General features: G+C 34.8%; 1 pseudogene; it reads right to left on the bottom strand.

The window, feature by feature from the left end:
- Positions 1 to 10,708: 10,708 nt before the first annotated feature.
- On the bottom strand, positions 10,709 to 11,520 carry LOC115853254 (poly(A) polymerase alpha pseudogene; annotated as a pseudogene).
- Between the last annotated feature and the right edge of the window lie 225 nt (positions 11,521 to 11,745).

Here is an 11,745-nt window from a genome sequence, read left to right as displayed (position 1 = left end):
GTCCTTATAAAGAGTGGCCTTTGTGATAGCTGAGCTTTGCAGAATATGCTTTTGGTAACAGCATTAATACTTCACTCCATATATTAAAGTTCAACAAGTTGGGGGCCCATGAGTGTGCACAACAAATTGTAAGACTCAAATAAATCTTCTGGAAATGACCCAGTTGATTAGTCAGGATTGACCAGGTTCTACTGCAAAAACAAATATCAGTGGCTGAATTCAGCATAGGTGTATTTCTTGCTCATATCAAATACAGTCTGAGTTTCCTAAATTTTTGGATAGCAGTTTTCCATGTGGTGCCTCAGGAATTCAGCTGCTTCCACTATGTTGTTTCTCCATTCAAAATACAGACTCTGTGACCCCACCAAGCCCTAAGAGAGAACACAGAGAGCTTACACCTCTTCTCAAATACCTCTTCATAAAAATGAGACATGTCACTTTTGTTTGCACCCTGTTGGTGAGTACTGGGCAAGTGCCCCATTAACTACAAGAGGGCTGAGAAATCTAAGCCACCCAGGTGCACAGAGAATTGAAGACTAGAAATATCTGCAACACTACTGGGCAAGAATATGAGATAGTTTTCTACAAGAGGTCTTGTTGGTCATATGATATAAATTCTGTCTAAATTATCATTATTTTTGCTATCACATTTCTTCTGTATATTTTTTTTTATTATAAAACATTTTGAGTCAATCCTGCTAGGATCTGGGTTATTCCCTGATTGAAATATACATTGAATCTTAGTCACTAAGTTTAGAGAAATTAACTTATTTATATAAGAAAATCATCAGATTATACATATTATACTAAATACTATCTAGATGTCAAGGCATCTTTTGTTTCATTTCTACAGAACCCATATTTCTACATTGTACTTCTCACCAATGGATTGCCCAGAGATGGACAGAATTAGGCATATAATGAAGAAGCAGTGATGAACAAGATTTAGAACCTGTCTGAGGCAACTGTCATTTCTCTCTGCAGTATATTTCCTCTCCTCACCCCTGCTATCAAAACAAAGCCTGCTAAAAGTCAGCTATTCTGCAATTCTCAGTTTCAGACATTAACCATGGACTCCATAAGGATATACATGCACAGTTCCTAGTCAAGTTTGTTTTTATTAAAGTATAACTGACTTATATTTTATTTGTTAGTGGTGTTCAACATAGTGACTCAACATTTATATATTCAATATGTTAAAAAATTGTTACCACAATAAGCCGTTACCATCTGTAACCATATAAAGTTATTACAATATTATTGACTATATTCCCTATGCTGGAGACTACCTCTCCATGACTTATTTACTTTTTAATGGAAATTTGTACCTCTTAATCCACTTCACCTATTGCATCAATCCCCCCACCCTCCTCCCCTCTGATAACCACAAGTTCTCTGTATCTGTGAGTCTATTTCTATTTTGTTATGTTTTCTCCTTTGTCTTGTATTTTAGATCCCACATGTAAGTGAAATTAGAAAGTATTTGTCTTTCACTGTTTGGCTTTTTTTACTTAGCATAATGTCCTATAGGTTAATTCATGTTGTCACAACTGACAAAGTTTCATTCTTTTAGATGACTGAGTAGTATTCCGTTGTGGTTTTTCAAATTTGCTTAAAACTGGGAGCAGAAGATTAGTATTAGTAAACTTTATTATCTCCCTCCAATGTAATCTAAATAGCAATAAAGGTCATGCTTTGCTATGGACTTAGGAAATATCTTTACTCAGTTTAAATTTGGATGAGGTCTTTTCCTTGAAAAACTGAGATTTATGTTTGAATTTTAGAAGCTTCTTTCAGATATGCTAATATTAATTATTAATTTAGTAATATCATTTTTGAAAATATTATTTGAATTGTATTTTGACTTCAAAATACAAATACATTTTTGAATTTGATAATGATTATAGGATGATTTTTTTCTAATAGCAGATTTTAGGATATAAAAAAACATAAACATCTCACACAGATCTCAGACCTTACAGAAGGATTTTACAATTTTAGAGGTTCATTTTACATTGCATGTGTTTTGTTCACTGAAACAGAAGTGAAGCAATGATTATTAAATATTATGAAATTCTAAAGACTAGGATTTAATGCACATACTTCCCTATACAAATAGTTTGAAACCATCAAATATTTAACTTAATATATTTTGTTTCTATAATATTTCTTTATACCAGCTTATTTAAGCATAAGTATTTTAAGAGTCAGAATATTTACCACAAATATCAATGAGCAAATAACTTTCCCAAAGGTAAAAAAACTGAAACATAATTTACACATTTTTCCACAAGTTATATCAATTATATCAGTAGATTTTTGTTGTTAAATCTAATATTATGGACGTTTAATCAAACTGGGTCATAATGTACTATACTTAGATTACGTTGTTGGATTTGGTTTGCTAATATTTTAAGAGTTTATTTCATATTTTCTCTTGAGTGTTATTATACTTTACTTTTCTTATTTTGAACTGTCTTTTCAGTTTCTGACATGCTAGTTTTATAAAATCACTTCATGATTTCTCTTTTGCATCTATCTAGAATGATTTATAAAATATTGGAGTTGCTTGTACCTTAAACAGTTGATAAAACTTAGTAATGAGATTATCTAAGCTGTGTCTATGTGTGTGTGTTTGATTATTTTGATTCCTAATGCAATTTCTTTGTAATAAGCATACTATATTCATGTTTTCCATTTCTTCTTTCAAACACTTTTGAAGATTAACTTTTATAAATATGTGTCTATTACATCTAGGTTGTCAAATGCTGGCATGAATTGTTTGTATTTTCTTTTTTATTCCTGACTTATTCTGTGTAGCTTTATTCTCCGTCTCTCTCTTTATCTCTATCTCTGTCTCTGATATCATAAGAAGTATGCTTAGCTTACAAAATTTACTTCAATTTCTTATATTAAAAAGATACACAAGGGTAATATTAGCAAACATATTTTTATTTTGTAGAAAGTTTTGAGACAATAGGATTAAAGTCAAGCAAAATTTGTTAATAAAATATGTATGCAAATCTTATAAATTGTTAACCCTATAAATAGATGGATTCATAGAAGACAGACAGACAAATACAGTTGTCCCTTGGTATCCACAGGGTATTTTTTTCAGGACCCCTCCCCACACCATCACCACAAATACCAAAATCCATAGATGCTCAAGTTTCTTAAATAAAATGGCATAGCATATAACCTATAAACATCCCTCAGTACACTTTAAATCATCTCTACATTACTTAGAATACCTAATACAATGTAAATGTTATGTAAATAGTTGTCATCAGTGTGCAGCAAATTCAAATTTTTCCTTTTGGAACTTTCTGGAATTTTTTTCCAAATATTTTTGATTCACAGTTGGTTGAATTGCAAATGTGAGACCCGTGTATATGGAGGACTGACTCTATAGATAAAATATTGAAAAATGTAATCAACTTGAGTTGATCACTAGAGTGCATCAAGTGTTTTCAATCAGAATTTTATAATAATTATCTTGATAGTATACATTTACTGACTAAGACGATTATGCAGCTTTTACATGGAACTCGCTCCTGTATCATAAAAATAACAGCAAAGGGAAATGGATTTTTTAAAAAAATAAACTTTATTATTAATCTACGGAAGATTATGCTTTCATAAATTAAACTGGTGATACTTTCATTTTGATACATGGGTGTTTAATCAGCTTCTCAGTAGAAATAGAGCTAGAACTAGAATAAGGACTGTGTCTCTCCTTTTGAGCAGGAATGTGCTAGAAGTTAATTGTATCATAAAGATCATCTAACTCTTAGTGGATGGGTTTTGTTTTAAATCCCCTGTATTTATGTCTGATTAATTAATCTAATTAATTAGCATTAATCAGTGGCAGTGAAGATGGGTAAAAAACATGGCTTTCTGTTTAATTTCTGTTCGTTATTCCAAATAATTTTGCTTAATTTTCTTAAGACAATGATAGACCTGAAACAAACGTAGGGTTTTCACTCAATCTACATTTATTGATGAATACTTCAAATAATTGACAACTCAAAATACTTTTTAAAAAGTAATAGTTTACAGCCGGAATCTTCCAAACAGACCATCCACTGTCAACGAATATCATGTCATCTCAGACTTGAAACACGGCTTAAGGTAAGGTGAGTAAACTAGAGCAATAAGGGCACTTGAACTCTCAAATGTTAGTGAGGCAAAAAATAAGTGTTCAGATTTTCCTGAGAGAGAGCACAAACTTTAAAATAAAATTTTATTAAAAAAATATTTAGAGATGGTTCTCAATAGATATGGGATGGTTATGCTCAAAGTACTATATTTTATCTTATACATATGCATGTTAAATATTTCAAAATGAATCATGAAGAAAATTTCCTTTCATCTGAAGACTTCATTTGTCCCCATTTTTTTGGCTTTCCTTAGTTTCATTTGTCTTTTTCTTTGAGATTTGCTAGGATGTCTGTTTGCCTGAAGGGACTATTTTACTAAGGGGTTATCAGCAGTTTGTGTTTATAATATATTGTCACATAGACAAAACTCTATTGTTTGTTTTTAATTAATTAATTAATTTATTTATTTTGGGCTGCACTGGGTCTTTGTTGCTGTGCGCAGGCTTTCTCTAGTTGCAGCGAGCAGGACCTACTCTTCATTGTGGTGCGCAGGCTTCTACCTGTGGTGGCTTCTCTTGTTGCAGAGCAAGGGATCTAGGCACGCAGGCTTCAGTAGTTGTGGAATGAGGGCTCAGTAGTTGTGGCTCACAGACTCTAGAGCGCAGGCTCAGTAGTTGTGGCACACAGGCTTAGCTGTTCCACGGCATGTGGGATTTTCCTGGACCAGGGCTCGAACCTGTGTCTCCTGTACTGGCCAGCAGATTCCTAACCACGGTGCCGCCATAGAAGTCCCAACTCTACCTTTTCCATGTGGACTTTACAGTCACTAGGATTTAAGAAATGAAGTTACTTTTTTTCATTACAAAAAAAAAAAAGCTTTCTCTGTTAAGCTAACATATTTCTCAATTGAATGCTCGCACTTTCAAAATACAACTTAAGCTGCTCTTTTTTTACACAACTGCTTGAATGATGCATGGTATTACATATTGGAGTTTCTTGTGAAAATTAATTGCTTACTTCTAAATGGGTGATTACTTTATAATTTTTACTCCTGTGAAAATAAAATGTTTATTTTTACTGAATGTTGCTTGATATTAAATCTTTAGCATAAATGAATAAATGTTTTTGTTATCTAATAGAGCTTACTTGATAATACACAGACACTTTTTGGTGTTAAAATAATGTGATCTAGTGAACTTCATATAGACATCCTTTTTCTTTAGTAAACTATGACAAATTTAAGTTTTAGTATAAGAAGACTATTTCAATTTATTTCTCTTCTTTCAGTATTTTGCTGTAGTTGCTGAATAGTTTCTTAGCAAGGGAAGAAAAAGGATTAACTTGACTAAAACCCAGTTAAAATGCAAATGAAATGAATTTCTGGGCAATAAAGCATGCATTAAGCTGGGACTTTAATGAATATAATAGTAAAAAGTCCCTGGAATATTTATGCACCTCTATCTATTTCATCTCTATGCTCTTTTAGATGTAAGTCTCCTGATTACTTTAGAGGCTTTGCATTTCTGCTTGCCACAAACATGATTAACAGCTGTATTGCTCCATTTTCTCCAGAGAGGGCTTAGAACCTACTTCATTTCACTCTCTTGAAATCCAACCATGAAGCTAAAAAGAATCTTATCTGACTTCTAAGATTTATGCTCATTTCAAAGAGATTACTTAAATTCAATGATAGAAGCGGCATATAATATAAAATGGCTAAGTATAGTTACGAGGCTTTGGTGCCTATTTTGAAAGGAATTTTTATTTAAAATGAAAGAAAATGTAATATTTGTGTTATATCTGTGTGTTAATTATTAGAATAGAGGTAATGAATATTTCTGTATTTGTAGAAACAGAGACACTAATTCCTCTTATCAGCCTGAAGGTAAAGGGTAGACATTTGTAGTCTGGGGAGGAGAGGCTTTGATCTTAGTAATGGATTTTGCTGAGCCAGGTTTTTCTTTTGTAGAGACAAGTCAGAGTTTAAGCAAATGCAACTAGGTCATTTCTTTTACCTTGTTAGACCTCTTCACATTTGGCTCAAAGGCGTTTTTAAAATTCAGAGGATTTGAATATATTACCCTATAAAATAATTCTGTAATCTATTATTGTAATAGATCATAAAAGAGTATGGTCATTATGGAGTAAGTACTATTCTAGAATCATAAAATGTTAATAAGTGTTCAAGGTCAAGAAAATATAGGATAGGTTGAGAGTTAAATCTACAGAAGCTGGTACATTGTAAGTTGAAGTAGCTGCAAAAGATTCATAAAGTCTATTCTGTGCCAAGAGCAGTATCCCTGAAACTAATTTAAACGATTAGTTTTACTCTGTTCATGTTCATCCTTTAGAAAGCATATGGTATAGCCTCAGTGATTATAGAAATAAAGAAGGACCATTTGCTAGTTATGGTAATGCTGTGACTACAAGATGTAAGGTCAAATAGAACAAAAGAAGACTAGTCTTATAACTAAGAGGCATAGAAATGTATCATTTAATGTGCATAATCCACTTTATATGCAGTATATTTTTGATGTTAAAAAGAAGGTATTTCTACTTGGCCATGAAAAAGAATGAAATAATGCCATTTGCAGAAACATGGGTGCAACTAGAGGTTATCATACTAAGTGAAGTAAGTCAGAAAGAGAAAAACAAATACTGTATGATATCACTTATATGTGGAATAAAGTATGACACAAATGACCTATCTCCAGAATGGAAACAGACTCACAGACGTAGAGAACAGACTTGTGGTTGCTAAGGGGGAGGGGTGGAGAGGTAGGGGGAGGGATGGAGTGGGAGTTTGGGGTTAGCAGATGCAAACTATTACATATGGAGTAGATAAACAACAAGGTCCTACTGTATAGGATAGGGAACAATATTCAATATCCTGAGATAAACCATAATGGAAAATAATTTAAAAAAATGTATACATATAACTGAATCACTTTGCTGTACAGCAGAAATTAACACAACATTGTGAATCAACTATACTTCAATTTAAAAAAAAGTTTAAAAAAGAAGGTCTTTTGGCCTCAGCTATACATTTCCATTATCTACTAGAGAGAAAAAAAATCACTGAATTGGGTGGTGCAAATGAATTACTGAGTGGGTGGCCCCATCTACTCATCCAATTTGATAGACTATCTCCAGATTCTCTTTCTGAAGCCAGAATATTAACTTTGCCAATTGCTTCATGACTGAAAGATCCTCTATCAAGTATATGCGTTGTCCTCTAGGAAATGCAAAGTGCTGTGCTGCCTGGTGACTCAGAAAGCACTTTAAATGGCTGAGGAAATGTAACTCTTTTACTGTCCTATTTAAATCATCCTATCTACAGTTAAAATTGAGCTGTTATTCTATCATAAAATATGTTAACTATATACTCATTTAGATTCATGTAGTCGTGGAGTTCTTAATCTTAGTTTCTCTGGAACAATTAATTCTATTCCAGTCATGCTCTGGGTACTGCTCTTCCCTGCCATTTCTATCTGGTTCCACCTCTGCGTTCTATTTGAATTCTTCCCTATTATTAAAGAGAACAGTCTCAAGATGAATATGCATTTACTGTGCTTATCTGAGGCAGCAGTGCTTTGTCTCTGTGAAATGTTTCTTTTTCTAATTTGTAATGTAGTATTTATTCTTTAAGGTAATCCACTATTTCAGTCATTAATAGTGGTGGTTGACAGTCTACATTCTTGGCGAACTGTGTGTAGATAGATTATTGGCTTGGAGATGAAAAAATTAAGTCACTTGACTAAACACAACTGCCATTGTTTGACTGCCCAACCACTTTACTTCTCATATCCCTACAGGCATAATGTCACAATCTATTTATTAGAGATCTTCATTTAATAGGACATTCTTCTCATAAACACTCCATCAAGGTGTCAATGCCATTGTCCCATCCCCCCGCTTCTGTGACAAATTCAAGGATGAGCACATAATTAGGCAGGTTGATAAAACTCTTCCCAGTAGCTGCCTTACTGTAAAGGGAAGGGATAATTTTCTCTTTGTTTTGATGGAATTTATTTGTATAATCCAATATCAGAATAAGAGGATAACACAAAACATATATATTTTTTTATATACTTTAACAATGGATCAGTCTACTTTGACATACTAATTTAATAAGTTTTAAGAAGGAGTGCAGGTTATAATAATTTTATGATAAAAATTGATGCACACAGTTTGAATCAAAATATATCTCAAGGAGAGTGTAGGAATACATGCTATTCAATTAGAAAGTTTTCTCATAAATAGATGAAGCATTACTTAAAATTAAGATGTGGATAATTCTTTCAATGAATGAAAATTGGGTAATACTTGTAACAATTTGATAAAGGTTAGAAAGGAGAACACCGTTTTACCAATAATTTTTTCTTTGCAGCACACTATTATCCAGGTATTTGAGATTTTGAATGAACACTAGATATATTTAAGTCAATTGTTTAGGACTTGATTATATTGGCTAAATATATATATTAACAGGAACAGATTCAAAATATTGTAATAGATTGAAAATCATCCTGGTCATTTGTAAAAATTTCTAACCAATCCAATTCCTCTAGAACCAGTGGAAGTAAGTTAAATTTCACTTAGACGTCTTATTGCAAATATCTGATATAACTTATCAGGCTATGGTAATATATGGGGTGTAAAAACCTAAGAAATGGGCTTCCCTGGTGGCACAGTGGTTGAGAGTCCGCCTGCAGATACAGGGGACACGGGTTCGTGCCCCGGATCCCACATGCCGCGGAGCGGCTGGGCCCGTGAGCCATGGCCTCTGAGCCTGCGCGTCCGGAGCCTGTGCTCTGCAATGGGAGAGGCCACAACAGAGGCCACAACATTGAGAGGCCCGCGTAGCACAAAAAAAAAAAAAAAAAAAAAAAACCTAACAAATGTATTTCATCCAAGATCCCTTTTGCAGCAATGGTGTGTAATGATCATGGAATCACTTTACCATTAAAAACAGGAAGTTATCATGTCAGCCTAATCAGGAAGAATTTTTCTGAGAGTTCCTGAGCTGTTTATAGTCCTCTTGTGTACCTCCACTCTGGTTTCCTCCATCTTGTACTTTCTCCCTAAAGCCATCAGTGGATGACAACTCATTCAGACTCATCTGCACACACCTGTCTAAAATGTTTTTCCTTGTTTGTTAATTGAAGTATAGTTTATTTACAATGTTTCAGGTGTACAGCTAAGTGATTCAGTTAAACACACACATATTTCTTTTTTCATAGTCTTTTCCACTGTAGGTTATTACAAGATATTGAATATAGTTCCCTGTGTTATACAGTAGGTCCTTGTGATGCCTGTAGTGGGGCCCTTTCCCATAGTCCTCATTAGGCCAGTGTCTAACAGTATCAAAAATCATAGGGGTTTCAGCCATCTTCACTGATGTATTTTACCTTTTCTTTTTTGCAACTACCTTCTCTTCTCTTAAATAGCAGCCCTCTCCACAGAAAAAGACCGTATCCCATTTTCAGGCATCTCAAGCATTAATACTTCTAGCTGGAACCTACCTTGATCTACATTACAATAGGAAATGGAATCTTTTTTCCTTGAAACCACAGTATGGGGTGGGTGACCATCCCTGACAGGTGTATATCTTCCTCCCAATGTGCCTGGGCTGTGTGCATGGTCATTCAACTGGAGAGACAACAGGGTGTGGATTGTGTGGAAAGCCACTCATGTTAGCCTGGGTGATGCAAAGAAGTTCTTAGTCCTCCTCAGTCAGTGACCTTGGAGGGCACTGACGTATAAAACTGCACCAAACTGGGCAAAAAGTTATGCTATTTCTTTCTTTCTTTCTTTCTTTTTTTTTTTTGAGGTACGTGGGCCTCTCACTGTTGTGGCCTCTCCCGATGCGGAGCACAGGCTCCGGACGCACAGGTTCACTGGCCATGGCTCACGGGCCCAGCTGTTCCACGGCATGTGGGATCCGGGTCACAAACCTGTGTCCCCTGCATCGGCAGGCAGACTCTCAACCACTGCATCACCAGGGAAGCCCAAAGTTACGCTATTCCTATGCCAATGCTACCACTCTTGAGAAAGAAAATAGGACTGAGGAAAAGTATTTGAGAAGCTTCTAATGTATAATATGAGAAAAAGTGAGTTTTAGAACAGTGGATGATTAAGAAATCTAACACTCTTAATACTTTGAAGGAGAGAGAGGAAACAGAACCAAAAATGATTGGAATCACATGATAATTGTCAAATGAAATGTATTTGTTCAAAAATGTTTATTGTAATATATGATAATAATGCTCAGAGGAGAGAGTCCAGGTGTTTCAGTCCCACTTACCTTAGTTGCTCTCTTGACTCCTGTTACTTCTTATTCTTCTCAGCTACACTATTTTCTTTCTTTTCTTCCTTCCTTCTCTGCCTCCCATGGACTCAGCCAACAGCCTCATTAGTGCTTTCTCTCAATGACATGTTTCTCCTTCTAATGTCACTATGTTACTGCTCTTTGTATTAATACATCACCTAAATCATTAATGGTGGCAGTCTACACTCTGCATTCTAGATGGAACGTATGTGGGTTATGCGTTAGCAGGCTGACAAGATAGGTCACTTGATTTCTTTTTTTTCCAATCAATTTTATTTTAACATAACCTAAACACATACCATTTAGAAAATACGAAGAAAAATTTACATACAAGTGTTGATGCTATTGCATTTAGATAAAGCTGGCAAGTTCATGCTACTAGCATAGCTCAGGAAACACCACAGAGGAAAACTAATATATTGGAATAGATGCTGTGGTGTTTGGCCCACAGCTTGATAGCTTGTAGGATTAACCTGAAGCTGTCAATGTTTGGTACTCAATGTAAAATTTCATTGGTTACCCTGCATCTTATATGTAAATTTTTAAGCAGACTATCATCTCTAAAGTCCAGGTCTTCTGGAATAGTCTGCAAGTGCTAATCTTGCAAACAAAATAGCAATCTCTATCCCAGAACACAGTTTGATAACTGGTACAAATGCCTCTGTAACAGCTCTTAAATTGATTTCTTCCTGTAATTTCAATTCATCATAGAATGAGGCGAAAAAGTCACTTCAATCACCATGTCTTGGAGCAACACACAACACAACAAGATCGGCACCTTTTTTATGTACTTCTAATTTATAAGTTCCAAATGTAAAAATTTTTCCTCCAACATTTTCAATTACACATTGTGGAAGATTCTTGCTTTCACTGATTTCTTGTATCCACTCTTTTACCAGGTTATTTAATTTTCCCAAAATTTAAATTCTGTGCTGCAATTCCTCTTCCTCTTCAAAAACCCCAAAGGGCTTCAGTCTCAATTAGTTTCTGTGTAAGTAGGTAGTCAGTCTCCTTGGGGGCTGCTAAGCTGATGGGAGAGGTAATGTCCTAGTGCTTCTGTGGCTGCTGTGTTTGTTGTGATCCCTGCATTGAAACTGGCCTGGAAACTCTACCACCCCCAACCCTGCCACCACCCTGGACATGATCCACTGAGGCAGGAGGGAGACAAGGGCCTGCCTCAGCACTGGGTCCAACACCAATTCTTGACTAAACATGATGATGAACCATGAGAGCTTATACTTAGAAAGGTATTACAGCAAGGAATCTTAGTATTTAAAGGGAATAAAAGAGTAAAAGTGATAATCATATACCTCA

This window comes from Globicephala melas, chromosome 3, assembly GCF_963455315.2.
Source record: "Globicephala melas chromosome 3, mGloMel1.2, whole genome shotgun sequence".
NCBI classification, from domain to species: Eukaryota; Metazoa; Chordata; class Mammalia; order Artiodactyla; family Delphinidae; genus Globicephala; species Globicephala melas.
Note: the sequence above shows the minus strand (reverse complement) of the source record. Positions and strands in the feature narration are given on the sequence as shown.